Raw genomic sequence first — 27,849 nt, 5'->3', positions numbered from 1 at the left:
TAGATGCCTGTGGTGGTGGTGGGGGGACACCGCCGGGCCGGATCCCGTCCAGCAATTCCGCGTCGGTTGAGACACATGTGTACCCTGCGAAGTCATGGGATTCACGTGCTAAAAGCTAACGTTTATGCTGTAGGTTTTTATGTGGAGGGTAAATGCCAATATGCACACGCAAGTAATCGCGGGCGGGAAAAATAATGTGCTCATGTGCTGATAAAAGCGATGGTAAGAACGGTATTTTCTTTCCGCCCCCAAAACTCTTTGAGCGTTTTCTTGGGGGCTACGGATGGTTGCTCTGGTTAGTTCATCCTCAGCTAAGCAGTTTCCTTGGAGGGCTCTGTGAGGAATTTTCTCTCATGTGTGCTAAAATGGCGGAGTGAACTCATGGTTGTATATTATTTCTAAGTAAAGGAAATAATGGGCTACGCTGAGGCCTTACGTTAGGCAACCTTCAAGCTATGCCTTACGGCATGTCAAGCAACTTCATATACTTAGTGCAACGAGCTGCCGATACCGGTTGGTGACGTTAAACCTCAAAGCGTGACGTTTCGCTTAACGTCGGGGCGTCGCATGTCCGCATCGACACCTGCCTGTGCTGCGCATCAACCTCTCGCAAGTTGGGTAGAACCTAAAAAATACGGAACGATTTATGAAATAGCTTCAGAAATAAGGCTTCACCACCTCTTTTTCACGCTACAGGCTTTCTGAATTTTCTGCGATACCGGTTGAGGTAGGGCAGCAGTGGTTACCCCTACTGATACAATCTGCGCTCTGAACCTGTACGACGGCTCTGACTGTCAAAAAACTGCAGAACACATGGCAACCAAAAGCGCGCTTCTTTTAATTTCACCACATTAAGGCACATCACCTAGACTTTCACTCAAAAACGGTCATCAAACTTGTAACATCACTTATCCTCTCATACGAGGGAAGCGACCACAACCCCTGGGGTATCACATTATTAGGATTGCACTTTTTCGGGTAATACGCCATTTTACCAGATGTTAGCTCCAGACCCTGTTTTGAGAGAATCGGGTTAAACCCGATATCTCTCCGAATGAACCTTTTCAAATTAGTGATCTGCGCAATTGAGACCTGACGATCTGCCGTTCTCAACCAGTACTTGCTGGAAGCAAGCCCCACAAAGACAGATTTCGAACTCTGAGTATTAGCATGACTACCGCTCGCCACTCCAGGCTGAAAAATGGTGCGCTGACATTGTCGTGCCTAGCTAATGCAAGCTGTATAGTCCCTTCTCCCGGGTGAGGTACGTTCAACGATCGGACAGATCTTGAATGGAGAACGACAAGCTGCGCATGGAGATTGTAATGTACGTAAACAAGGATCTGTAAAAAAAATATCAATGACCAGCTTTCTGTAAATAAAATTTTTAATTTCTTAGATGTTATCGAGGCACTTTACTGTCATCATTAGCAATTCATTTTCATACAAACGCCAAATTTCGGAGAGTGTTAGCTAGAAAACCCTGGTGTTTCCCTGATTACCAGCTTGAAACATATACCAATAATAACGCGTTACATTTAAGAAGCTCGTGATACCTACTGATAAACTAAACCGAGTTTATTACGTAGTACATCTGAAGATTTAACCCGAAAAACACCGAATGTGAAAATGATTTTTAAAAAAACCCAAGTTCTCCCCGATTTTCTGTGTGAAAAATTGCACCCGACGTTCCATTCCCCCCCCCCTCCCCCCGGTCAGACTTTAAAAACGTATAAAACCCGAAACGAACAACCCTGCGCACATTCCAACATCTTCTCATGCGCCATTTCTAGTCTCCTTTCTATTTATCCCCTACCCCTTTACTCAGTCTTCACTGAGGTGCCTTAAGACAAGAGGTATTTATTGGCTAAATCCACTCCTCGTATTTCTGTCGCTTTAAAGCCATGCCCACACAGAGTAACAATGCCAAGTCACGCGCTCTCCGCAAAGCTGAGGAGGAAAAAATTACGCCCACCTCCCCTCGCGGGAACCCTGGTGTGATGCGACGCTGAGGGGGGTTTAAGCGCGCTGGGCCGCACACCCGCACACTCAAGTGAGAGCGCGCTGGGCCGCACACCCGCAGATGTTGAGAGAGAGTGTTCGCTCTCACCTGGGTAACACAACACAATCCTGGGTAACACAACACAATGACGCAACACAATCCAACACAATCCACTTTAATCCAATCCAATCCAAATCCGATCCAAGCCAAGCCAAGCCAAGCCAATCCAATCCAATGCCCCTCGCGAGAAAGTGTTCGCTATCGGAGAGGGGGTGAGTGGAGGAGAGTGCGGACGCCGACGACGTCGGACGCACGCAGGAAGGACAGGGCCGCCGACAAGAGATGCTCTCAGCGTCGCATCTAAAACACGCCCCACACCACGGACGCCGCTTTCGCTCTCAACGGGCACGAGCTAGAATATATAGGAGGCGAAATGGCCCATTGCGGTCAGCGCGGGCGAGAGACCAGATAATGTTTAAATTAAAACCAAGGCGGAATGCAAAGCTTCGTAGTTGCGTTACGAAGGAGAGGGTAGCGGCACCTTACGGATGATATAATAGCGGCAGCAATTTATCGCGTGGGTGCGCAGTGAAATGCCGATTGCGGCGGCCGCGCAGTTTCTTCACTCGCGGCCGATGCCGCTAGCTTAACCTATGACGATCGCTTGGGGCATTATCTGGCCGCTCTAGGAAGACTTGTTTGCCCTCCTGCCTTATTCTTTCTCTGTGTCAACGGGCCATTCCGGTCGATACCCACACAAAGACACGTGAAACATGCCCCATCAAATATTGCCCTTTAAAAATCATTGTAATCGCATAGCTGTACGCCAATAGGTGTCGCTGTTGCTTGTATCAGATTGAGGTGATGTTATGTAAGTGTCCTTTAAATTGCGTACCCGGAAACAAACTCCTGGGCACTGCAGGGTAAATCACAAAGCAAACGACGCACGCTGAGCACGTAAAAAAGAACACATTTCGGCAAAGGCGTCAGTTCAATTGCTTCGTGGGATTGGTGGTAGCGACACATTGAGGGCGGAGATTCCTGCGCCTAGCTGCTTTAAGCTCCCTCTCCACTACATAAACACGGCACAACCGCTTTGTCGCAGTAACAACAGCCGTAAGGTTGCTACGAAGACGTTTCCGTTCCCGCGAACAGGCCTGCTCACGTTGTCTGCATTCGCCTCCTCGCTGTACAGTGCTCTCCGACCGACCCGACCCATAAAATAAAAAAAGCGAGAATAGAAGCACGCCCGTTTGCAACAAGCCGCATGAGAGGCTGGCATGTGCGGCTCATGACGTCAGCTGGTCAACCAATGGGCGCTCCTTGTATTGGCTTTCGCACTAAACGAAATGGAAATTTTTGTGAGTGGGTTCCGAATCGTACTGTTACGTCGCAAGAGAACATATGGTGTGAACCGTGGTTGATGATGAAGTGAGGTCTTTACAAGTTGTCGGCGGTAGGACTATTTACAAGTTGCAATGACAGCCCGAGCCAAGCTGCATGCCGCTCACACCTTCGTCGTCGTCGGTGAGAGATTAGCACAACGCTGCACGACAGCTTTCTGCTGTTTTATTAACAGCAAAGCTGTTCAGTAAATCCTAATTTTTTGTGTACGCAGTTAAAAATATCAAGAAATTGCCGAGCGCGCGCGCGTGAGAGCGGCCTCGCAGCGTTCGCCCGGCCGTTAAGAAAACCAAGAAAATTCCTAGTGCTCGTGTGTGCGTGCCTCGCGACGACCGTCCAGTGTCCCCTGCGTACGTTTGTCAAGCCAAGCATACCTACTTAGGGAGATTGGCAAACAGCGGCAAAAGATAAACTCCAGCGTTTGCCATAATCGAGGTAACACTTGCTCGGACCGAGAAAGACTCCAGCGTTCGCCGTAATCGTGACAACACTTGCTCGGAACGAGGGAGACGCCATAGCGTACGCCACTCCAAGATGATTTCCAATGATTATCACATTTAGAAAAGAAGAAGCCGAGACTTAGAGCTACAATGATGCAATAAAGGTCGTCGTGGCAGCGAAGAAGACGCAAATCGGCTGCAATCGTGAAATTAAACCGTCGTGATGGTCGTGAAGGTTGCGTACAGCTTCGGTGCCTGCAAGACCTACGCGTTAGAGTGAGCATCCTTCAATTTTTTTCTTGTGACGATATTTCAACACCGCGAAAGATAAAGCACTCTTTCCGCTTTTCTCTGCTCTTCGTCCCGTCTTTGGAGCTGTTTTAATGGAACTCTGACCGTCACACCTCCTGACGGTTATTTCTGCCGTGAGATGGCGAGAAGGGAGAGTGTTCCTGCCGCCCCAACCACATATCAGCGGTGTGGGTTCTTGCGTCGGACGCCGCGACCATACGGAACGTTGTTTAAAAATGATGGTGTGAAGTTTGCCTGAAGTGTAAAAACACCGTCCACCAGCTGGTTGTAAAATTGAAGCCTTCCCATGTACATCTGTCGGCCCGGGTGTTTTAAAAGTGGTTAATATACCACTTTCTGGGTATTCATCCGTTTACAGTGCTCACCCTGAGTCACACAAAAAGGGGAACCTTGAGTAGTATGCTAAGCAGCCATGGGGTCGACTGAAGTTCCCATTAGTTTTCAGTTCGTCGTTTCAGTTGACGTACAGCTTCGCATGCCTTCGTTGTATCAGTAACTTCTTGACGTAGTTTGAATGAGTGAAGGGCATAAGGCGCGTTCGTAGCACTTGCTCCCGTCTCCGTTTGTAGCGCAGTGGAAAGGGCGCCACGTACCTCCCGTTGCAGCCAGGCAGTCGTGGGATCGAAACCGGGCGTCGCCTAACTATTTCGTTTTATAGTGGACTGCGCTGACGTCAGCCCAAACGCTGACGGGGCTGAAGAGATGAGCATGCGCAGTAGAGTACGGACGGCGGAAAACGACAACCAACGAGGGAGGGAGGGAGACAGCCCCGTAGGTTTTAGATGCTTCGCCTCTAAAACCTTCTCTGGCACGAAATACCGTTTACACGAAATGGCTGAAATAAATTTTCTTAATACCACCTTCTACCCCTTCCCTTTGGCTCACTAAACATTCTGCCACCACCACCCCCATGATACCCCCTGTTCAAGATCACTGAAAAGCTGTAGTGGCCTTTAAGCAGAGAATATCCACGCACGAGAAATACACATACACAGGCTAGGAAACACGCGTAAATTCTTCATCAAATCCAAATTTGGTTGGTGATAGGGTGTACCAAAAAAGTATGCTTGCACTGAACGTTTTGTTTTTCGTTCCATTACAGAGAATTCCGAGTACAGGCGAAACAATTTCTGTCACTACGAAGTTGATCGCACCAATCTGGCCAGTGTAATGAAATCACTTTTGTTGCAATGGAGGATAAATGATCTGCGGGAACAAGGGCGCGCGGTAAAGTGCGTTCGAAAAGATTTCTCATTCTTGCATTGTAGTTTTCCTGTTTTGTTTGGAGGGATCACCAAATAGGTGAAATTAAATGTTCTCACCGGCTCAAATTGATTACTCGAGCACCTCATACAGGAACTCAACAGGGTGTGCAACCCAGGTAACGAATGTCACTGTACACATAAAGCCGCTAAAGTGAATATAAATAGATGCGTATAAGAGAATTATTCTGAAAGAACGCTAAGGATCTTGTTATTGACTCCGAGAAAGTACTTAGGTCGTCCTTGCGTCGTTGCCCTTGCACATGTAACGCTTTTTTTCCCTGCCAGTAAAACTGAGCACCGCCCTTCTGGATTACGGGAGTCTTCAGCTCCCTTTCTGGCGCCAGTTTACCCGATAACGGCGGGGGAGGTGAGGCGCGTATTGTCGGTTCATTGACGCAGGTATTCGCCGGCGTCATGAGGTCTGTGACGTTGACCTAGAATCGGATCATCAAGCAAGCGCAGAAGGTTGCTTTTTATGCAGCTCGTTTCTGTTTCTATTCTTTACGAGCACTACTTTGCTAACATTTCTTATTAAGGCCCCTGCCGAAGAAATGTGAAGAAATCAATACGGGACAAAGGCAGGAAACAAACAAATGGAAGTTGGAGTCGAAGTTACCATGCTTCAAATTCTCATCACCGATAAAAACATGCCCGCGTAGCAAGCGGAGAGAAAGTACAAGCCCACTTGTCGGCACGAGCCCACAGCCAGAACCCAGTTAGGTGCGACGAGGGAAAAGGATAAACACTGGGAAAATTGCACTGGCGCAGAGGAAAGATCAGTAACAGTACGACGGCGACAACAACAGTTGAGAGAGACAAAATAGCAAGAACGGCAGAGAAGTGCGGCAAAAGGAGGCGAGGGCATTAGCAAGGAATTGTCATCGAGGGGTCGATATTGCCTGCCACCTCATTTCCGTATGCAATGCGCGCCCGATCAGTCGATGGCTCACGCGAGCGCAAGTCGGCGACGATGAGGAGAAAGACATCGGCTCCTGCGGCCGAAGGTGGCCGGGACGCGCCATGTCACGTGGTTGCTCTGTGCAGCGAAGCGTTTGGAAATACGCGGCCGGCGTAAAAAAGGAGATGCATAAGGAAGATGAGAGAAGAAGACGGGGAGCGGGGAGGAATAACTTCCCGACTATCAGTTCTTCTCGCCTCCGTTTGCGTCGTAGCGTGATGAGGCGGAAGAGGTGGGGACGAGATGAAAGAGGGAGGGCCAATTGTTCGTCCGTTTCGCTCCTCCACTGCTGCGGAATCAATGATGCCTGGAAACGAGTGAGGAGCTCAGAGCTCACGCGCCATTTACGTTGCTGGTGTCGGCGCGGCCAACGCGACTTCCTTAATTCACTTTTCTTATCGCCTTGCAGCGTGCTCGGGGCAATGGTATCCGTGTTTCCTGTTTTACTTTTGCCGGTGTCGCAGTTCTTTATGCGGCAATGCGGCGCAAAGCAGCTCGACAATGCTTCATATTTGACCCCGTTTGGCATGCGGGCTGTTGCGAGAACCCCAAAAAAGGCAGTGGGTGGGCAACAAAGTTATTTTTTGAAGGCATAGAAACAGGGTCAGGTCATGCGCCCGAGTATTAGTAAACCAGCACTAATTGTGGCAAGAGAACCTGTGCAGAGCAACGAATAATAGATCGGTCTGTAGTATAAATTTCTGTATTCTTAGGGTATAGATTTCCAGCTCTATTTTAGAATATTTAAAATACTTTTTTTGTCATACTGCAGGCTTATTAGAAGCGCTGATGCAAATGTTTGTTCAGGTGTTCTAAGTGCGAATGCACTTTATAAGCGACCCTGAATTCCGTTGACCGCCGTCCGTCCACATAGCAACAGCTGCGGGTGCGCGCGCTCCTCGTCTTCCTTGGCAACGGGGGGAGATGGGCGCGCGCTGCCTGGCCGCTGACATGGCACATACCCACGTGGGGGATTGGCCAGGAATCTCCTCGTCTTCCTTGGCAACGGGGGGAGATGAGCGCGCGCTGCCTGGCCGCTGACATGGCACATACCCACGTGGGGGATTGGCCAGGAATCGGGCGTGAGAAGGGCTAATGCACCCGCTTAAAGGAGTACTGACACGAAATTTCAAAGCTGAGATCCGCTCTAGCAATCAAGTACAACGACAACAGAAATAGGTGTCTGTGCATGGCACATACCCACGTGGGGGACTGGCCAGGAATCGGGCGTGAGAAGGGCTAATGCACCCGCTTAAAGGAGTGCTGACACGAAATTTCAAAGCTGAGATCCGTTCTAGCAATCAAGTACAACGACAACACAAATAGGTGTCTGTGAATAAATGCATCTTTCTTTCTTTGTAGTTGTGTGTGTGTGTGTGTGATCTCTCTTTCGCGAACATTACCGAACCGCGCAAATTCAACTCCTGCATTCGCACTTTCACATTCTTCCCCTCGGGGAAATGCGGGGAAATTTTTTGATAAAGTCTTTCCTGGCTTAAGAAAAAAATATGATGCTGATGGCGGCAGGTGTGGCGGTTACGAGTATGATGATGATGTTGATGATTACGACTAGAAGGTCATCTTTAAAAAAGTGCGCCCACAATCAAACACTCACCATTTTAAAGCATGCCTTTCGTCCCTACTTTAAAATTCAACCATCTTTTCCCTCTGGAATGTCGCGCGTACCAGAATATTTTTTCTTAAAGCGAACTGATGCCGTTGTACGCAATGCGCGCCCTGAAGGAAACCCAACTTTCTCTGACGATGATGATGAATGGTCGTTTGGGATGTGAAAGAAAAAACGCCTCTCATGGTCGCAATCGAACCTGGCTCCCTCGCGTTGTGGATCTGGCGTCTATCCGATTGCTCGTCGAAGCGAACATGGGCGAACAGGCGACATGGTCGAAGCGAACGCCAGGCATCGGGTACGGATTCGCGCCGTACACACCAAACCCAAACGTTAGGCCTACCGAGTGCGCACCCGAGAGTTGCTTTGGGTATTCTCGAAAACTGGTGCGTACCTCCAGAGTGGAACATACTCGCAGTGTGGGATTGGTCTTCCAGATAATCCACCACGAGGAAGCTTCGCGTTCGACCACCGTCGTCGTTAGACAGAGGGGTGCGTGATGTCGATTTCATTTACATTAAATATACTAAGCATATTTTACCCCCCCCCCCCCCCTCCACGAACTTCTAGGAGAACGAGAATTTCTTAATTTGAGACTTACAAAGCCTCGTTTCCCGCAGAACAAAAGAAAAATCTGTGCTAATCCAGCCTGTAAAGGTGGTCGGAAAGCGAAGCTGTGAACGACACCAACAGCGATTACCCATGCGACTTCACTTGAATTGTATACATTTTTGGGCCCTTCCGACGCCCCACGTTCCACACAGTGCCTTATATGACATTTCAGTGCACTTCAACCATCGAGACAAACTGAAAAAAAAAAGAGAACTGAACAAACTTTTACGCAGATGACGGTGATCTGGCAATGTCTAGATAAATCAGGCACTCAAATACACCACCGTACAGCGCAGCTTACCGACATAAATCGAAATCTTCCTTGCTCTGTTGCTCTTTTTAATATACGGCACCTGATCTCGTATGGACCAACGTTAGTATGAATATCGTCAAAGCCGTCAAGCAATTCATAGTAACAAACCAGAGACAAAAGAAAGAAGAGGGCACAAACAAAGCGCTGACTCTTGTTGTTTCTGCTTTTACTAAAAATATGTACCCACTCGCCTTCGAGCCTTCATATAACCTTCAAGCAACGCAGTTGGTTTAAAGTGTAAGGGTTCAATAGTTTATGAGAGCTTGAGGTGTTATGCCGAGTGGTGGGAAGTGTGTATGAAGAGGTAGAATAGGCAAGTGGAAGTAAAGGAAGGGTAGGGAAAGTGGTAAAACATAGTGTGCAGTCAATTCCCGTTCTAAGTCATTCATAATCTTTGAATTTTTTACCTAAACTTGCATACTTTAGCTTTTTCGTATACAGTACTCGACCCCTGTCGCTTTCCCTCACTACAGTAAAAAAAAAAAAATTCTGATACGGTGTTTTATGAAACATGGTTAAGTAGCGCGGTAAAGACGGGACAATGCAGAACAGACCACAAATGACTACGAACGAACTAGCCCACATTTATGCGTTGACAAGTATGGTTTTATACTTTTCAAAGTTTTTTCCGGCGGAGGTAATCAAAAAGTACTTACTAGCATCGCCTTGCAGAAAATCGCGACTTTTCTGGCCCCTTTTCAAACATCCACTTCAAGATGGCGACATTTCTGGCTACTGTCGGCAATTTTTCGGCGACTTTTTTTTCTAGGGACCTGGCAACCCTAAGCAGTACCTACTTCACCACCGAGTAACGCGCGGTCATATGGTCCAACCCGCACAATTACCCTCTGGCACCTAGAAACCTCGGACGGTTTTTGCTTAGGCACTTATCTGTACAGCATCGCCAACAGATTTACTCCAAAACATGTAGTTCAACGTAATATGTTAAAACCTGCAAGCAAATTCAGACTTTTATTTTGGCTCACGTACGCGCTATTTTAATTTTACTTGTACGAAACAAAATGTTATAATGGCATTACAGGACCTCTTCGTATTCGTCAAAATTCAACACGAGATTGCGAAAAAAGAGAGTTAATAACACCCTTGCAGCGTATGCGACAACTCAGTGGTGCATGACTTCAATCAAAAACAAGCATCCGAAAACGCTGGTACGAAGGTAAACAAAGCCGGTATACAGCTGACGATGGAAGCACCAAGTCGAGTGCCTCCAATTGGGACGCGAGTCGACGGAGCGATCAATGCGGGGAACGCTCACCTCGCAGTGTAAACAGAACAAGGAAAAGTAGTGTTTCCGGGTGACAGTTCATCGTGTCGGTGGCAGCGGACAGCAATCATTGTAGCTGTTTTCCCGGAGCGAAAACCACCGATTGCACACACCCTCCACCGTCGTGTCACTGCGCCAGCACTGATTCGGCGAACGTGTCAGAGGGACTTCCGTAGCATCTGCGGAGCGGCGGGGTTCGTGCAGAGAGAATCGAAGGAGGACGAAGGCGCCGGCCCGTGGCATAGTGTAGCCCACCGCGCCGCTTTCATTGGCCACGACACACAGTAGTTTCTTCCCTCGGTGGCCCGACGGGACCGCGGAAGAGACGGGTGCGTCAACTTCACGACCCATCTTCAGCCGCTGTCTGCGGCACGTTGTCGCTCACCAGTCGGTCGGGCTTCCTTTGATTCAGCTCGGGTCCACGTGGTCTGGCGGGCCTCCTGTGACGTCAGAAAGTGATCCGACAGCGCTGGTGCCACCTCGCGGGTCTCGAAAGGGGGCGATCGCGTGGAGTTTGCGAGATTCCGAGCCCGGAGAACGGCCCGTTGTGCGGACCGCGTGGTCTCTCAGGAAATGGGGTTTCGGCTGGCGTGGGAACACGGTGTGCGGCTCTGCCGCCACGCGTTCTTCCTACGGCTAGGGCGGTGAGTTCGTGCCCTGGAACGGTCCCCTGGGATATCCGAGATACGCGTGTGTAGGTATGTGTTTGTTTTCGTGTATGTATGTATGTATGTATGTATGTATGTATGTATGTATGTATGTATGTACGTACGTACGGATGTATGTATGTATGTATGCATGCAGGTATGTATGTATGTATATATGCATGCATGCAGGTATGTATGTATGTATGTATGTATGTATGTATGTATGTATGCATGTATGTATGCATGCATGTATGCATGCATGCATTTATGTATGTATGTATGTATGTATGTATGTATGTATGTATTTATGTATGTATGTATGTATGTATGTATGTATGTATGTATGTATGTATGTATGTATGTATATTTTTATTTTTTGTTTACATATACTGTCAATCCCGATTCGGGATTATTGCAGGAAGGCCACATACATTTTGACGGAAAAATATTTTAAAAAGTTTTCTCACGTCACATGCTCAATAGCACCTTAACGTACCCGCCGCAGTGGCTCAGTGACTAAGGCGTTGAGCTGCTGAGCACGAGGACGCGGGTTCGATTCCCGGCCGTTGCGGCCGCTTTTCTAATGGAGGCATAAAGCAAAAGCGCCCGTGTGCACGAGATCTCGGCGCAGGTTGAAGAACCCCAGGTGGCCAAAATTAATCCGGCGCCCTCCACTATGGCGCGCCTCACCGCCTGCGTTGTGTCGGCGCGTTAAACCCTTCAATCAATCAATAAATCACATTAACGTATGACACGAAGTAGGCAGCAATATACAGCAAAACTACATCAACGTCAGTGCAGTTGTAGGTCATAAATATAAAACAATTATGAACACTTTAAACACTGGACAAGCAACTCAATTCGCCATTTCAAAGACAACACGCAACATTCGAGGAGGTACGAAAAACTGTCGAATGATGGACTGTTTTTATACAAATGGCCAAATTGGTCCCCTCACTAACTGGTAATGGGGAGAACCAATATTTAGAGCAGTCAGTCCGGCATTTATATTCATTCAGTGTCTGAATATTTTAGTGGTGTCGTTCTTGTTTTTGTTAATGAAATGTACTTTGAACTGTCTACAGCCAACTGATCGTGAACTAATCGGCAGAGTAATTTCTGACGTGAAAGTTCAGCGCGGTTTTTAATTATTAAGATACCTGCTTTCTTCACGAGTTTTATGGCTGAGTGTCATATCCTGTACTTGTTCCACACAAATATAATCGCGTATCTTTGTGTTTCTTCTAGTGCGTTTATGAGGTTCTTTGTAAGGGACTCGGTGGAGGGCATCCTTATGCCGTGATACCTAGGCTTCTACTTTCCGTCCAGGCCCTTTTTACCTGTTCTTGCTGGTGTCCTAGGTCCGGATCGACCAGAGGAGCCATCCACTGCTCGAAAGATTGGAAGGGGATAGGGGTAGGTTGGGAGTTTGTTGGCACTCCCATATTTGGTGGTACAGGGTATTGGGCGTTTGACAGAAAATGCAAAGGGAGGGATACTGAGTGGGGTAGATAGAATTGAGGACGGTACTGGGGGGATAGGAATGCGTCTGCAATCACTGGAGAGTGGTGGCTTCTTCTAGGGTAACCGAGGATGAGGTGGTGGGAATTTTCTTCTGCCAAGCCTGTAATGTTCCAGGACGTATGAGTAGCGGAGAAGTGGGTCCGTTTTGATGTCAGCGGAGAACACTTCGTCTCGGGTGATGACCCGGTGTATGTACGCGCGGGAAGCTGTGTGAGCCGCCTCACTGCCGCCAGTAGATCCATGCCCAGGAACCCAGACGATTTGTATCTCATGCCGCTATGCAATGGTTTTTTAGAATGCTGGTGTAGAGGTGCGCCCCAGCTGATAACTTCGACATGCCTCTTCCGAGTCAGTTTGTGCTGTGATGAAGTCCTTGCGAGTCGGGGCAGCCGGGGAACCACGCGCATTTGCATATTATAGTACCGGCCAGATAGATGTGCCGTAGGTGAGTGGTTTGACTTCGTGTGGCGGGGAAGCAAGGCTTTTACGGAGGAAAATAGTCGTGTTAATGGTGATGACGTGATATTGCTTACATGGCGATAACATCTAGGAATTTAGGGTATAACCAGGCCTAGATATTTGTGTTTATTTAGTGCGGAAAGCTTGGAATTATCTAAAAGAATCTGTATTCAGATACATGCTGTTTTCTGGTTATCGCCAGGACACCAGATTTTTCTACATTAAGAGTAATGTATAGTGTACACCATTTAGATATGTACTTTAAGCTGTTATTCAATTTTGCGTAATTTAATGGAGTGTTCATTTCTTGGTAAAGTGTACATTCATCGGGGACGATCGGCATGTTTACATTGATACGAGCAGGCAGATCCCTAATAAAGATCTGGAGTAAAATAGCCGCCAAAGCATTTTCTGGTCGCACGCCGGGTGCAACATTCCTTGATTTCATTTATTGATTGTGGGGTTTAATGTGTCGACGCTACACAGGCGATCAGGCGCGCCGTAGTGGAGGGCTCCGGATCAATTTTGGCCAACTGGAGATCTTTAAGGTGCGCTGAAAACTTAAACATATTGCCTCGACTCCGATCGCATCTGGAAGGTATTTAAAGGAAATATATATATATTTTTAAAATGGCCACACCTGACCACGTGTCGGCCTTTCTTTACCAATGACTACGTAGTTAAGGGGTGTTACCTTGAAATCTTCTATCTGTTTTTTTAGCCAAGTTTCTGTCAAAGCTACAAAGCCCAGTTCCATGCCAAGAAGCAAGAATTCAAGCGGCACTAATTTTTCAAGCATGCTACGGGCGTTTATATTAAGCAACCTTAGCTCTTTCGCTATTTGCGGATTGGTCGCTCACGTGCTGCTGCTCCGTCGTTTTTTCCGTGGTTGGTGGTGCGAGGACGACAGTATGTGTGCGCAATATGATTAGTTTCTTCGTCCCATGGATACACAACGTCACTTACTCGTAACTTGTGATAGACCAGAAATACTTCGTCTCTGGTTTCTTTGGTTTTGCAACTTGCCACAGTTTTCTTCTAATGTCCACTATTCTGCCTGGGAAGTCGTTTCCAATAGAGAGAGCAGTATCTTTTAGTTTTGTGCAGTTTCTCAGAATCGTTGCTTTGCCTCGGATTGATTTCATTGATTGTAGGGTTTAACACGCCGACGCAACGCAGGCGATGAGGCGCACCGTAGTGGAGGGCTCCGGATTAATTTTGACCACCTGGGATCTTTGAAGGAGCCATGAAGAGAAAACACAAGTTTTGTTCATTCAAAAGATTGTCTCGTTAGAATCATACTGACACCACTTTTAACGTAAACTTCGCTCAAATAAGCTACATAATTAGGAAAAACGGGAATGGTCATGCGACCCACCAGCTCATTTCCCGCAACAGAACCTGTGATGTCACATGGGCTAAGCTCTGCGATTGGCGGAGGCTGGCAGAAGCAGACGCAAATTTGGTAGAGCTTACAAACTAGACCAACGAGCGATTTGCGCTTAAATTTAGGGCACATTCTTTACAAAGCAATAAGAATGATGGGACAAACAGTGGAAGTTACGAAAGCACATGTAAACATAGAAGTACTGATGCGTTCTGCTGTTCGTACTGCGCACAGCATGCTTTGGTTTAGCTGCACAGCACTACGGGGCTTGGGGTTGTCTCAGACGACACTGGCCGATTGACGCAAGCAACGGTGTCTTACGTGGCCCCATTTGTCGAGCGAGCACTGTTTCAGGGAACGAATATTTTCTCCCAGAACAAAAACAAGCCAGGTTTAAATGCGGGCAAAAACAAACCAAACGCTTGCCACAGTATGGTGGCGCGATCTAGGTTACGGAACGTAAAGAAACGCGGGAACAAACCAACACCGCTGTACAGGGTGGAGACAACCTTTGAACGGTCCCGTGCCGCCGCAATTGGGCCAACGGGCTCAACGCGTTATTCTTTTCGTTTCCCACGAGACCTAGCAACGCGAAACAGACAATATGATTCAAACTTCTTCAGTAAACCGCGTTGCGGCGATAATTTTAGCGCGGTTTTGACACAATGACTTGCTTCGGCGGCGAGCGAGCAACCGAGCATGGCGGCGTCAGCGTTACGTGTCTCTACCCTGTGCGGCGGATGCGTGAATGAAGGTACTCTAGGCTGCAGAGCGGTCGGTTCCCGTGATGTCACTTGGGACCACGAAAACGCACGATTGAGCGGGAAAATCAAAATTTTAACCTAAATTGTTTAATTTCTCAGTGAATAAAGCACCGTTTGTATCCGGACAAGTGCTGGGGGCACTATAAAACACGAAATCTTTCGAATAAAACCAACTTGCATTTTCTCTTCATGGCTCCTTTAACGTCTTTGCCTCTGAAGTCGAGGAGCTTTAGTATGACAGGTCTAGTTTTCTTAGCGTCCGTTTTTCCTCCCCTGTGGATTCTTTTTATGGCAACCAGGCTTCATCTCCTTACATTTTACTGCAAGGTATTATACGGCTAACCAACCAGTTTTCATTCCGGTGAAGGTGCTTTACTCGGTACCTCTCTGGGGCTCCTCCTCGCCATCGCCAACCCTTTTTTCAGAACGTATTGCCCTCGCCACCATCGGTGCTTCTGTCACACGTTTCGCCATTGTCTGGAAATGGCGGTAGCGTCGTTATAAGATGATTGCACAGTATCAACAGAAGCGCGAATGGGCGTAAAAACGACCGAAAGCTGCCACCGCCCTTGACGCCTCGAATTGCACTCCGCCTCTGGGAATCCCTCCCGGCTGAAGAGCCACTTTCCCGGCTAGAACGCCGGCGTGAGTCTATAATTCTTCAGCTTGAAAGACTTTCCGGGCGTCATTTTCTCCGGTGTATTCCAGGCCTAAGTATGCGCCCATCTCCGGTTGCTGGTTTATGCGTGCACGGGTTGGGGATACAAGGAGGGGGCGCTTGCACCGACAGCTGTACTCCATGCCGTTACCGATGAAATTCCGATTGTGCTGGTGGGAGATCTAAACGTGGAAGTCTTGTGGCTCAATGCGACCTGTCAGCTGTCCGCCGCAGCCGAGCGGCTTGGGTCTGGGTTGGTGTCTTACTCAGACTGTAAGATGCCTACGATGGGGAAGGGAAACGGACAACCACAGGTTTCGCCGCTGGAATAAAGCTCGAGGTCTTCAAGGTTTTAGCGCGTAAAGGGTCGGACGCTTCTCGTTCTGTAGGGGAAAGAAGAGCAAAAATTGAAGAAGTGTAGGACGGAACAGAAGTGAGAAGGGCGCGAAAACAAGAGAAAGCCGCTGCCACCGCCGTTGCCGCCTCAAGTTGTAGTTCGTCGAGTAGCAGTGCATCCCTCCCCGAACATCTCCCTGGAGAGGTCCAATTGTCGTGCCATCATGAACAATACACTAAGAGACCTTAAACTAAACAGAAGAGAATTACCTCCACCTCACTCTAACCTAGACAGGCAGCAATCAGTATTACTGAGACAAGCACAGACTAACACGACATGCACCCCAGCTAGACGATATATTTTCTCTAAAGGAAGAGCACAAGAACCACCAGTCTGCCAACACTGTGGTGGATATCCTAATCAGCAACATGTCCTATGGGAATGTCCTCACACCATTCCCAGCATTCCTCACTTACACACACCAACGCAGCTGCCATATCCCATTGACCCAACCTGCATGGCTGACTCTCGCCTTTACCTTCGAGGAGCAGCTAGCTCTAGTGCAATACATCAAAAACGCACTAGAACTGAGTTCCCCATTCCCTGAAGACGACCTGTAATTGGGTTGTCTGAACTGCCTTTGGTTCTAAATAAAGTTTTCTCTCTCTCTCCCAATATTCCTGCGCGCCATGTCAACACACACACCAGTCGATTTATAACTGCGGAATACTGCTTGCACTCGGGTGTACTCGTTGCACTGTTACGTCTGCTGTAGCCGCCACACGTCAACAGTTTATTACAGCGTCCTTATTTTGAGGGTGTGCGTCTGTCTCCCCGTTGACGAAGCCGCGTATCCAACACCATGTTTGAATCTCCCCGTGCACGTCGCCAGCACAAGCACCTGTTACAAATTGACTGTGTGTGCGTGTGTTGACGGGGTGAGCGAGCTTCGTTAACGCATAGCACAACAGTGCGCCGACATGATTTCCAACATAGCATCGTTGCCAGGAAGAGAGGGCAACTTACGTCGATCATGCGACTCCGAAAATGCGACTCCTCCATAAGGCATCGAACGGCCGTTTTCGGCGACAGCGGCGGCTGACTCATCGCCACCGACAATGCAAGAGACTCCTCCTTTCCTTCCTTCCTCCGGTATTAGCATGCACCAGCCATGCCGAGCGCATTACGGCGACTTGTGTTTTGTGTTTGTACTTTTTCGTAACGTTCGAAAAAGACCGCTGGCGCTTTCGGTTATAGGCAGTATTCATTGAAACGTATAGCTGTCAATTTCTTCCCTTGACAACACTGGAAACTGCCGCAGACATGGTCGATGCGCCACGGACATGGGGCGGCTTGCGCCCCTGCGGCCGCATGCCGAAGAAGAAAAAACACCGGCGTGCGTCGTCTGCTCCATTTCAACCGACTTCTCAACGGTGGTGTCAACAAAGATGTTATTATTCGCACTCATATAATTGTACTCGAGACATTATTGGCGTTCGGTGGGGTAGAGTTTGGAACGTCCAATACAAATCATGCGCTTAACACGGGCAAGTACCGCCATTCGGCGCACCCCGACGTAACCAGTAATGACGTACTCACATGGTTGCCTGCATGCGTGCTTCGCCAGTGAATACAAGCTACAAATACGCGTTCTGCTCGAGCGCCCTTCAGAACGTCGGCGGCATCGACTCCTGTTGTGACTCCGCTCAAGTCATGTAGGCACTCCAGAGTGCTGCTCCTGTAAGCGTCGCTGTTCATATCTCGCCACGCAGTAAAGCAGTTAAATTCTGCTGTCGGCTTTTTGTCGGCAACCCCGAAGCAACTCTCCTGCTTGCCGCTGGTACACCGCGCTACCACATATACCAGAGGTAAGGGGGCTTGGTTCGGGGACAGCTTCGCCATCGTAACACGCCGCATAGGAAATGTTACAAGCAAAACACTTCGGTCGTTTAGAAAGTTCGGCAGTCGACCTCAGGCCCCTCTACTTCTTAGGCGGGAGTCATGCACCCGGACACGAGCACATGATGATGTAATCGGGAGCTCTGTACGCAAGGTTTGTGGGCTGTTATAAGACATGTAAGGCGAAAGAAACATGCACGGGCTTGTCAATATCGGCGAGACTCGAAATATCAGAAATTCTAATCCTCAAATCTGACCAGCCGGTACGGAGACGACCCCACCGCCCTAAACAGGGATGTATTCCGTACATGTACCGGACTCGCCGGTCCCGCAACCTGGGGAGGTATTCTCGTAAGTGTCCGTTTTGAAAACGTCCGTTTTGCGTCCCTTTTATCGTGACAAACTTGCGGTCAAGCCGATGGCGTTTGATAATACCGTAACTGTTTTTGCAAATGCATTTTAACGAACTGAAGTCCTGTAAACCTTTCTATATGATGTGTTTATTTGAACGTGTTTTGAAAGTCTAACCACGATGAGATTTTTTGTGACAACGTTGAATGTTTTAATTGCAAGGGGACGAACGTCCAAAGATGGCAGCTGCATGCAGCTGTTTCCTGTGACGGTAAAGTGTAAATAATGGTACGGCTACTTAGTTTTTTTTTTTTTTTTTTGCACTTGAACCTTGTTTCGATGTCGGTGACAATGACCGTTCACCAAAATAACCCTCCCGTTACGCAGTTCGGCATCGACGCAGTTTGGACACGCTGACGCGATCTTATCCAAGAGCCTTGAATGGTGTGTTACGCCGTTTACATTTATGTTGTGCTCTACAACTGAAAAAAATGTGGAAGTAGCGTGGATGTACGATGTACCTGTCGCATGTGAAGCCTACGAACGTTACGCTTGTGTGTATATTGTCAAGTACTAATAAACCGTGATTAATTTCATGTCGAGTGGTTGTGTAATTGTGGTCATCTGCTCGACAGCTATCGAGCTCGCAGACGATCGTTCATTTCACTGAGTGATGGCGACGCGTGCATATCATTTGGTCCTCGACACTGAGCCCGTGCTGCAGCCGGCCAAGTTGAGTCACAGAGCTCGAAACAAAGACACCGCACGGTCCTCTTCGACAGGCGGAAATGCCTCTGTAAGCATTGGAGTGCGTCTACATTACTTCTCGACCGCCTGTTCCGCCGGCGAGCCAACAACAAGGAGATAACCGGAAAATTTATGATTTACCTTCGTCTTTTTCAAATTCAAATTGTCTGCTGATAAGTAGCCGCCAACTAACTCCGTTGCGCTTGCGTTACGTCACATCCGGTTGTTCGCTTTTATCCAGTGAGGACTTGCTCAAAACAGACACCTTTGAAACGGACACAAAAGGGAGAAAACACAAGAATACCACCCTGTGTAGTTACATTTGTCGCTGCACCAATGCCACCACTACGACCACAAACTCCATCGATGTTGCATAGGAAATAAGTATTGCTGGTAAGTCCCCTTCCCGCATTGAAGCAGAAACTTTTCTTACCTATTCACAGAGATCCTGGTGAAATTACCAGACTGGCCGCATCTCTTCCTCAGCCCTACAGCACCCTCAAAACTGGTAAACACCGCCCTCCACCTCCATTGGAATCGTGTGGGCACCTGGACACGCCACACATCTTCGGCGCTAAAGCGGCCCACACCGCGGATCGCGGTTTATATGGCACAGGGCTCTTGCCAACGGTGGCCTACTTTTACCTGCACAGGACCAGCCCCATCGGCTCACTGGCTGCGTAGAAATGCCCACGCAATACCGGCAACCTCACCGAAGCCTCTCACCACTATACGGGCTCCTGTCCCGGGTGGTGGTGGTGTTCAAACGCAATTTATTGTCCTTTAGACGGTAAGGGCGATGACGAGGGGAGGCCCAGACTCCTGCTCAGGGAATTTGAGTGCCCCGGATGTGGCCTTTTCTCTTCCGACCAACAGGAGCTGGTCCTCCAGGGAGAGGGCTGTCTAGGATGAGCCACCAATGCCTAGGAATGGGACCGGATTGAAAGGGGATACTAGCAACTCTTTTCCGCTTGCGATCATGATGTTGCCTGGGTTGCATATTCTCGGGGATGGGGTCGACGTTTATTCTAGTCCGCCAAGATGTCGGTAACGATTGTTTCACTCGGTTCTGTGGCGGCCAATATGTGGGGAGGACAGGGCTTTGGAGTACGTGTACTCCCGCCTCGTTTTTTCGAGCCTTCTTTATTGGCACGTCAGATAGGTAGCGATCAGTTCGTCGAAGGAGTTATGAAGTCCTATTTCTTCAATTCCTAGCCCGGGAGGAAGCTACAACTTGGCAGCGACTCCAGACGAGCAGCTACCGCCATCTTACTAGGAACGCCTTCCGCGGGGGGAGACCCGTTTTAGCCTCTGCCCAATACATAACTATTTATTCTCTCTCTGTCTCTGTCTCTCTCTCTCTCTCCCTCAGATCTCTCTCTCTCTATCAGCCGGATAATTTTTCAGCGTTGTGAAAATGTTTGATGGCATAAATTATGAGTTCGCACAAAAAAATTTGGAGGTTCAAAGCCCTGAATCACATGTAATTACAAGTAATCTTTATCCAGTTGTCACAGTTTTTTGTCTTGCTTGTAAGCGCCCTTGTATTTTTCTGATACTGGGGTCTGTGTCGGCAAACGTACAGGTTAGCCGTTCCCTCCTACACATCGTTCGACATAGAAAATTCAAACTCTCTTTTTTTTAACTGCTGCTTCCATTTCGTTCTCTTTTCTAGTTCCGGAGGTAGAAGAATCCCCAGGTATTCAGCCTTATTTTCCTATTTTGCGCTCTACAGCACAAACACTACGAAAAATTTCCAGGTTATTGTTGCAAGAAATTGAAATTGAAATGAAAAAAGTTTCCGCACTGTCAAATTCAATCGCAGCTCAAACACCTGCCTCACCATCTCACTATAGGTGCATTTATTGCTTTTTTTCGCACAATCTAAAGCCCTTCAATACAGCGCCGGCGCTCTTGGTCCTCCCACGCTGCACCAACTCGGTGCTCAAGCGTGTAATCTGTTGTCGCAGCATATTCACCATCGCATTTCTCACCAAGTTAGCTCGAGGCGGGAGGAGTGCTTGTCGTGCTAACATCGACTTTCTACTCCCTTCTTCTTATTCTTCTGTTGCGAAAAGCTACATTTGCAATTCTTCCATTTTGCCAGTTCTCTTCCCGTACGCGCCAAATCTGCCGCTTTATTTTATATTGTCCAATTTTATTTTACTTCAAGCTGAGTCCACTTCGACCTGAAAGTTAGCTCCTGCCAGCATGTTTTTCTTTTTTGCTACGCCTGTAATTTACTTTTGGGTTCGGCGGGCGCACAGAAAAAAGGGAGCCGCGTGATATATGACTCGCACTCGGCTCCCAGCTTGCTGATTGCCTAATACGAGCCGGCCTGCTTGTCGACCAGCGAGCGCCACTGCGGTAGCAAGGAAAGAAGACTCGAACATTATGCATGCCACCGAATTATTCAGGGTAAGGATGCCAAGTGCGGTGCAGAACGCGTTCACAAGCGGAATTCAACACACAGCGAGGAATCCTTCCGCCGTGCCAATCTCCCACGCAGACGTGCCCGGCGCCGCACACGCCAACGGAGGATCCGGAGCGCTGTCCGAAGCTCTGGGAGAAGGTTGTTAAGTCAGCAAAGACCTGGCGCAGAAAAGCGAAGCGCGGCGACGAAGTGTAAAAGTGAGAGGAAGTTTGTGTCGGGGAGAACCGATGGAAAAGGGAACTAAGGCGGGAGGAGTTAAAGAGGGAGCGGTAAGGCTTAAGAATCAGAAGATTTAAATTCTTCAGCGCAGAACTAATTCGCGTCCTGTTGCAAAACTCCTAGCGACATGAACAGAATTCTCCCTTGCGTGTACGAAAAAACTGTCCACCCTCAAAGTGCGCTGCCTAAATAAAACCTACAAACCGGTCCATCGCGATGGAAGCTATAGGACTGAAATGAATGAGAGCGCGTGCTGTTCCGTCGTGAAGTTGACGCTTCTCTTATTCGCGCGTCTATAGTTCATATCACAACCTAGCTGCAGCACTGTGGAGGCTACCTTGTTGTCCCCCTCAGGGCGCCTAACTCACCGCGAAGGAAGCGACAAAAGGCGCCGCGGCCGTGCGGTGCCACTTGCCGAGAGGGGAAAAGGGAGTGTCCTTTCAGGACCCCCTTCACGGCGGATTAGGCGCCCTCAGTGGGCGCACTATTGATAACAATGTAGCCTCCACAGTGCTTCAGCTAGCTTGTGATATGAACTATAGGGTGTCGTATTTAATTCCGTTTGTTTTTGCCAATGACGCATTACAAAAGGAATACGGGTTAGGCGCCTCTTTGAGGGCCTAACCCCTGAGGGGAGCACTGTAACAAGAGCGCAAAGCGAAACGCACTTCCTCCCGTCGGATTGCGTGTCGCTTCGCGCCCTTGTTACACTGCTCCCCTCAGGTGTTTCAGCTTTTCCTCCGGCCCTCAAAGCGGCGCCCCAACCCGAGAACACATGCATTTGCATAGCGCTACCACGTCGTTTCAAAACAACGTCCATTTTTTAGAAAATTGGGCACCTTGTGACAGTGTTTTTAACCCGACTTCAGTTTAGGGGACTTCTAATGACGTCTCGGCAAGCCTCCAATGACGGGACTGAACCTTCAAACCCCAACGCCGTTGTTCCCAAGAATATAGATGTATTTTTAACTTAATGGAAAACCTTTCCCGTTCAAGGCTAAAGCGTGATGCCCTTGATTCTGTCCACTGAAGCCTAAAACAAGTTTCTAGTCGGAGACATGGAACTGCGGGATACGTTACTGCTTTATAGGCGCATCAAACTAACATTCTCCTTCTCGAGAGTTCCAGTAAGATTAGTGTGACGTACTTTCGGATGTACTTGCAGGCAGATTCCGCGCCAAAATGGGCCTTATGTAAGGTTACCTCATGGGATGTTTCGGTGACCTATGATATGTAGCCTGCTTCCCCTCAAAGTGAGAAATGCTGCAGTAAAGTGCCCTTTGTTGTGACCGGGCGGGGGCACCCGATCCTTTCTCCGTTGCCTCCAACATACGATGGGTAGCGTGTATGATGCGAGCGGCCAGCCGGTGTTGCAGCCGTGAAGAAGTCCAGAGCAGTAGGGTAACGTAACTGTTTACTTCATAGCGAGAGGTGAGCCGAAGCCAAAAAAACATACAATGCCCCGACGGGCGAGGTTACAATACAGGACTCGAGCAGAGCGACCGCATGGATTCGCTGCTCAGACAGGAATGATAATCAGCGTTTGTGCTGCTTCTATTTATACCCAAAAAACGCCCCCAAGAGTAACACGCCACGAACATCACAAACACCCACACGCTCTTTCCATAGTTCGTGAGTCACCCATGGCTTCGTCCCACATGGCCTCCGAGAGGGGGGGGAGAGAGTGTCCTTGAAAGGTGCTGGGGTCGCGCTATCAACTGCTGATCGCGCCGATAGCGAAACGTCTGAGCCGGGAATGTCAAGGCGGGACTCACCGACGCGCAGGTGCCTGAAGGGTGTGGCGCTAGCAGCCCCCGGAGGCGCGTTGCAAAGCGAGGTGACTGACCCGGCATGGCGAGACACGAAAGTACGATTCACCGACACGCGGGCGCACCTGGTCGATTCCCACGTGGTGGCTGATGCGGGAAAACACGTGGTGTTGGCCGATTCGTAACAGCTAAACACGTGGCGTTGGCCGATTCGTAACACCTTTAAAGGAAAGGTACGCAAGTTCTCGCAGACCCGGAACTGCGTGTCACCGCATCATTACGTTTCTAGGATGGCTCTGGAGACCCTTTGCTTCGGACGGGTCTAGGAGAACTCGTCAAAAGTGAACTCGTCGCAGCCAACTCGTCATAGGTGAACTCGTCACATAGGGCAAGTCGTCATAGGCCATCTCGCACTAGGGAAACTCGTAACCTAGGGCAATTGGACACTCGGCCAACTCGTCACAATTTACGTTTTTCGTCTATCATGTTCAAATGAAAGAGTACAGAAGCTTGTATAATTTTCATCTTAGTCGTAAACATTCTTACACTCCTCCTTCTATTCACCACCCTTAATGTTTCCTTTGTCGCCTTCCAGGAACGCGCCAGCCAGACAGCGTATCTTTTTTTTTTCTGTGTGAAGCTAATGACGTGAGTCTTTTATATTAGATTTAGTTTGCCCGTTCTGTTTTATAATACATTTTTTTTATTTTGGTAATTAAGTGACGGCGCTGTATTCGGATTTGCGATTTCGTTCTGTGTTCTCGCTTTTTAGTATTTTGATCTTTTGTTTTCATTCCTGTTGACAAACGATGACTGTCAAGCTGGGTAACTTTCGTTTTGTTTGTCTTCATATCACCTATATATGGGAGCGAAAGTCAAGGCTCGACTTAAAAGTTGACCCCCCCCCCCACACACACACACACACTCACACAAAAAAAGTGTGACGAATATTTTTTAGAAGGAGAAGAAAAGCAAAAGCAGAAACCGGAAGTTGTGCTAAAACCGAAAAGCCAATTTCAAGCACCACCTGCAAACAAACAAGAGGGCAACATTTTACCCTATTTATAGATATATACACAAGCAGGCAAAAAGCTTCAAAAGATAACGCAAAAAGAAAAAAAGAAAAGAAAGAAAAGAAAACGCAAAAGAAAGACAAAGTCAAACCCCCCCCCCCCTTCTACAGAAAAAGTGTGACGAATATTTTTTGGAAGAAGAAAAAAAAAATAAACCTGAAAAGAAAGCCCTTACCCAGAAAAAAGTGTGAATTTTTTTTTTTTTTTTTGGCTACAAGAAGGGAAATCAGAAGGGGACAGAGGAACATGTGTTACAATAGAAAAACCATTTCAACCACCACCTGCCAACTAACAAAACCAGCGGACCCCCCCCCCTGAACTCTGAAGAGGTCAACCTGGGAGTAATTATAAGATTAGAAGCCACTAACTTCCTGTCCCCATTTCCTCGACATCGGCCAAAAATGAAACCACGAGACGACTTTTCCTAGCACGAGAAGGTCAGTGCTACCACTTTTCCTAGTACGGGATCACCTAGAACGAGATGCCCTCTTTGACCAGTTTCCCTATGACCAGTTTTCCTAGGACGAGTTGGCTGCGACGAGTGGGCCGGTTCCCGCTTCGGACTTCCAAACCATTGACACATAAAACATTCGGATACGATGAATGCCTGACGGACGTCTGAAAGAAGAGGCGTTAGGAGCGTGTTCGGAAGCTCTTTCGGATGTTGTCTGATGAGAGGGGTTCATCTGCAAGTGACCGGTAGCAGCCCCCAGAGTTGGGCAAGGAGGGTACATCCAAACGTCGCAAGCGGTAGCAGAGTAGGAGGCGAGCCCGGCGGCAACCATGGCGGTGCTGCGCCCGCCACAGGCAATTTGTCCTTGCCTGATGTCGCCTATCAAATTCGACACGCATAACGTCAAACCTTATTTAATTTATACTAGAAGGCCAGATAAGCGCAGCCCTCCGAGCGCGTCTTCTCTTCTCAGTTAGCTGAGTGTAGCGATGTGTGTTGTGTTGTTTCCAATGATGGCTTTGTTTATTACAGTGCATAGGTCTTAAAAGCAACACCGAAGAGTGGCGCGAACTGAGGAATAGTACTTGATCTGGATGAAGGAACTTCCTCGAGTTTTTCAAGCTCCTGTCTTTTCACAAGACCGCTGCACGCATTCAGCTTAACGGACCAATTGTGCAAAGAAAACAGGACGCCTGCTAACAAATCAGTCAATCACCAACTATCAACGCCTGCTAACAAATAAGTCAATCACCAACTATCCTTACGTTTGTGTTATGTGGTTTCACTGGGTAATTTTAGGCGAGTGGTAAAATTGCATTCTGCAGATTATATATCTGTACGTTTTTCCAATAAATTTAAAGTTTCAAATTCGCGGCGTGTCGTCAGCTTCTTTCTCGTAACTGTTATTGTTTGTTGTTTGAGAGCTTTCAAGATGCATTCTTACGAGCGGATATCTGTGTGTGCGGATTCTGCTAGCTGTTTTTAAAAGATTCGAACATCTTTTCAGCAGCGTGCCAAGAACATCGCTTCTATAACGGGTCCTAGAGCCGGTTTATAAGATTGCCACTTAATATCGGCCCCTTTGACCGAGTGATATGGAGAGGCCACCGTTGAGTAATTGTAACTGCACTAGTCTTGGCTTCTACGGCGAGCGCAGAAGCGCTTTCTGGCATCTACCAGTGAGCCAGCTCGTGGAAGAGAAATTAGAGAGAGGCAAGGTCGACGAACATTGCTATGGTTCGGCACGCCACCGCCGTCTCGCCGCCATTTCCCTCGACTTGTAGTGAGGCTGCTACACCAATCATCTCAGTATGGCCTCAAGATACGTTCATTGAGACGATGGATGGATGGACGTTGTCGACTAAAAAAGTACCATCAAGCTCCCAAACAAGACTTGTCTTGTGCCCATAACAGGTGTTTGTGTTGAATCGCCCAAACCAAACGCCCTTACCATAGCGCTGAGATTTGCAGCGCAACGCAAAGACGTAGAATCCAACGCCACAATGGGCGGTCCGTTTTGGAAAGAAGTGGCTATCTTTTTGGCGGTCGCATAAGTTGCGACCACGAACAAGTACTCTCTCCCGCACGACCGTGCAAGCACCAACTCTTTTCGCGAGATTGGAAATCTCTCTCCGGCTGCTTACGATATTCAGGCCCCTTCGCATAGCATTCTCATCACTTGCTGTACCCTTCTCGCACGGGTTCATGCCGGAGGACAGACGAGGACGCGGCTTTCGTTAGCGTTAGCGATTTCGGTAGGGAATCCGGATCACTGTTGCCCGTGAAAAGCTAAGGTTTTCACGGACTGGCTGCGTGGACAGCGCTTGAGAGGCTTGGCTGGGGTGAAACAAAGGCGACCATTAAGTTTTCTCTCCTCGCCTTAATCGTGTTGATTTTTTGTTTGTCGTGTTTGATTGACTTCTGTTATGATCTTTTTTTCTTGGATCCAAATTTATTTTACTTTATTTATTCATTTCAAAATACGGAAGCCCAGATTAGGGCTATAGTAGGAGTGGGTACAAAATTATATCTACAATTCAGGTATAGGCAAACAAAAAATCGATGTATTGTATCAACGCCGGGTTGAAAACAAAAAGAAAAGAACAAGAAAAATGGCAAATACATACGAGAATACAAATGATTGTGCACTGGCGTTATAGAGTTGTAATGCAAGAAAAAAGACTTCTAAAGATAAGCAAAATTTGCTGCAGAAATAAAACTGATCTTGTCTAACCGCCGCAATGCATTTTCTCACTGTTCCGCCAGGCATGCAGGCATACAGAAAGCTTTGTCGCACTGAAAGGATGGTGTCCAAAGGTTTTGCTGACTTCAGGGTGTAAGAAAACGTAGAAATGATTTAGCATACTATAAATCACTAAGCTTAGAACGAGTATTTATTTGTTGAAGGAACGAAAGATATAGATTTCTCCCTACGAGTGAATAATTGGGAAGACAAAAAAATATTTTCGCGAGAACTTGGGATTGCGCTCGTCAAGAAATACAAACCTGGTTCTTTTTTTTAAAGTTCAGCATCCAAACCCTTTAAAAGCCCTGACGTTAGCTCATAACATTCTTTTCCTACGTCATACTAGGCGAATAGTGTTGGCAAATATCGTTTAATTCTAGCCAAATATTGAACTTGAAGTTAACGCGTAGTTTTTACCAGAATATAACCAAACATAGTTATTCACGTGACAAATCGGCATTTATTTTACTCAGCGTAGACACCCCTCCGCTCACGTCAGTGTGGTTTTCCCCCGAAGGCTTATGGGAGTAGTTGGTAATGCATCTTTAAGAGGTGGTGGAACAGCTGACTAAGACTATGACACAAAGAAGAAAGACAGGAAAATTAGAAAGGAGATGACGACAGGAGATTACTACAACCCCAGCCCCTAAGAGGCTTCACCCCT

The sequence above is a fragment of the Haemaphysalis longicornis genome, unplaced genomic scaffold (assembly GCF_048455015.1).
Source record: "Haemaphysalis longicornis isolate Haplotype H1 unplaced genomic scaffold, Haemaphysalis longicornis Haplotype H1 scaffold_4, whole genome shotgun sequence".
Taxonomy (NCBI): domain Eukaryota; kingdom Metazoa; phylum Arthropoda; class Arachnida; order Ixodida; family Ixodidae; genus Haemaphysalis; species Haemaphysalis longicornis.
Note: the sequence above shows the minus strand (reverse complement) of the source record.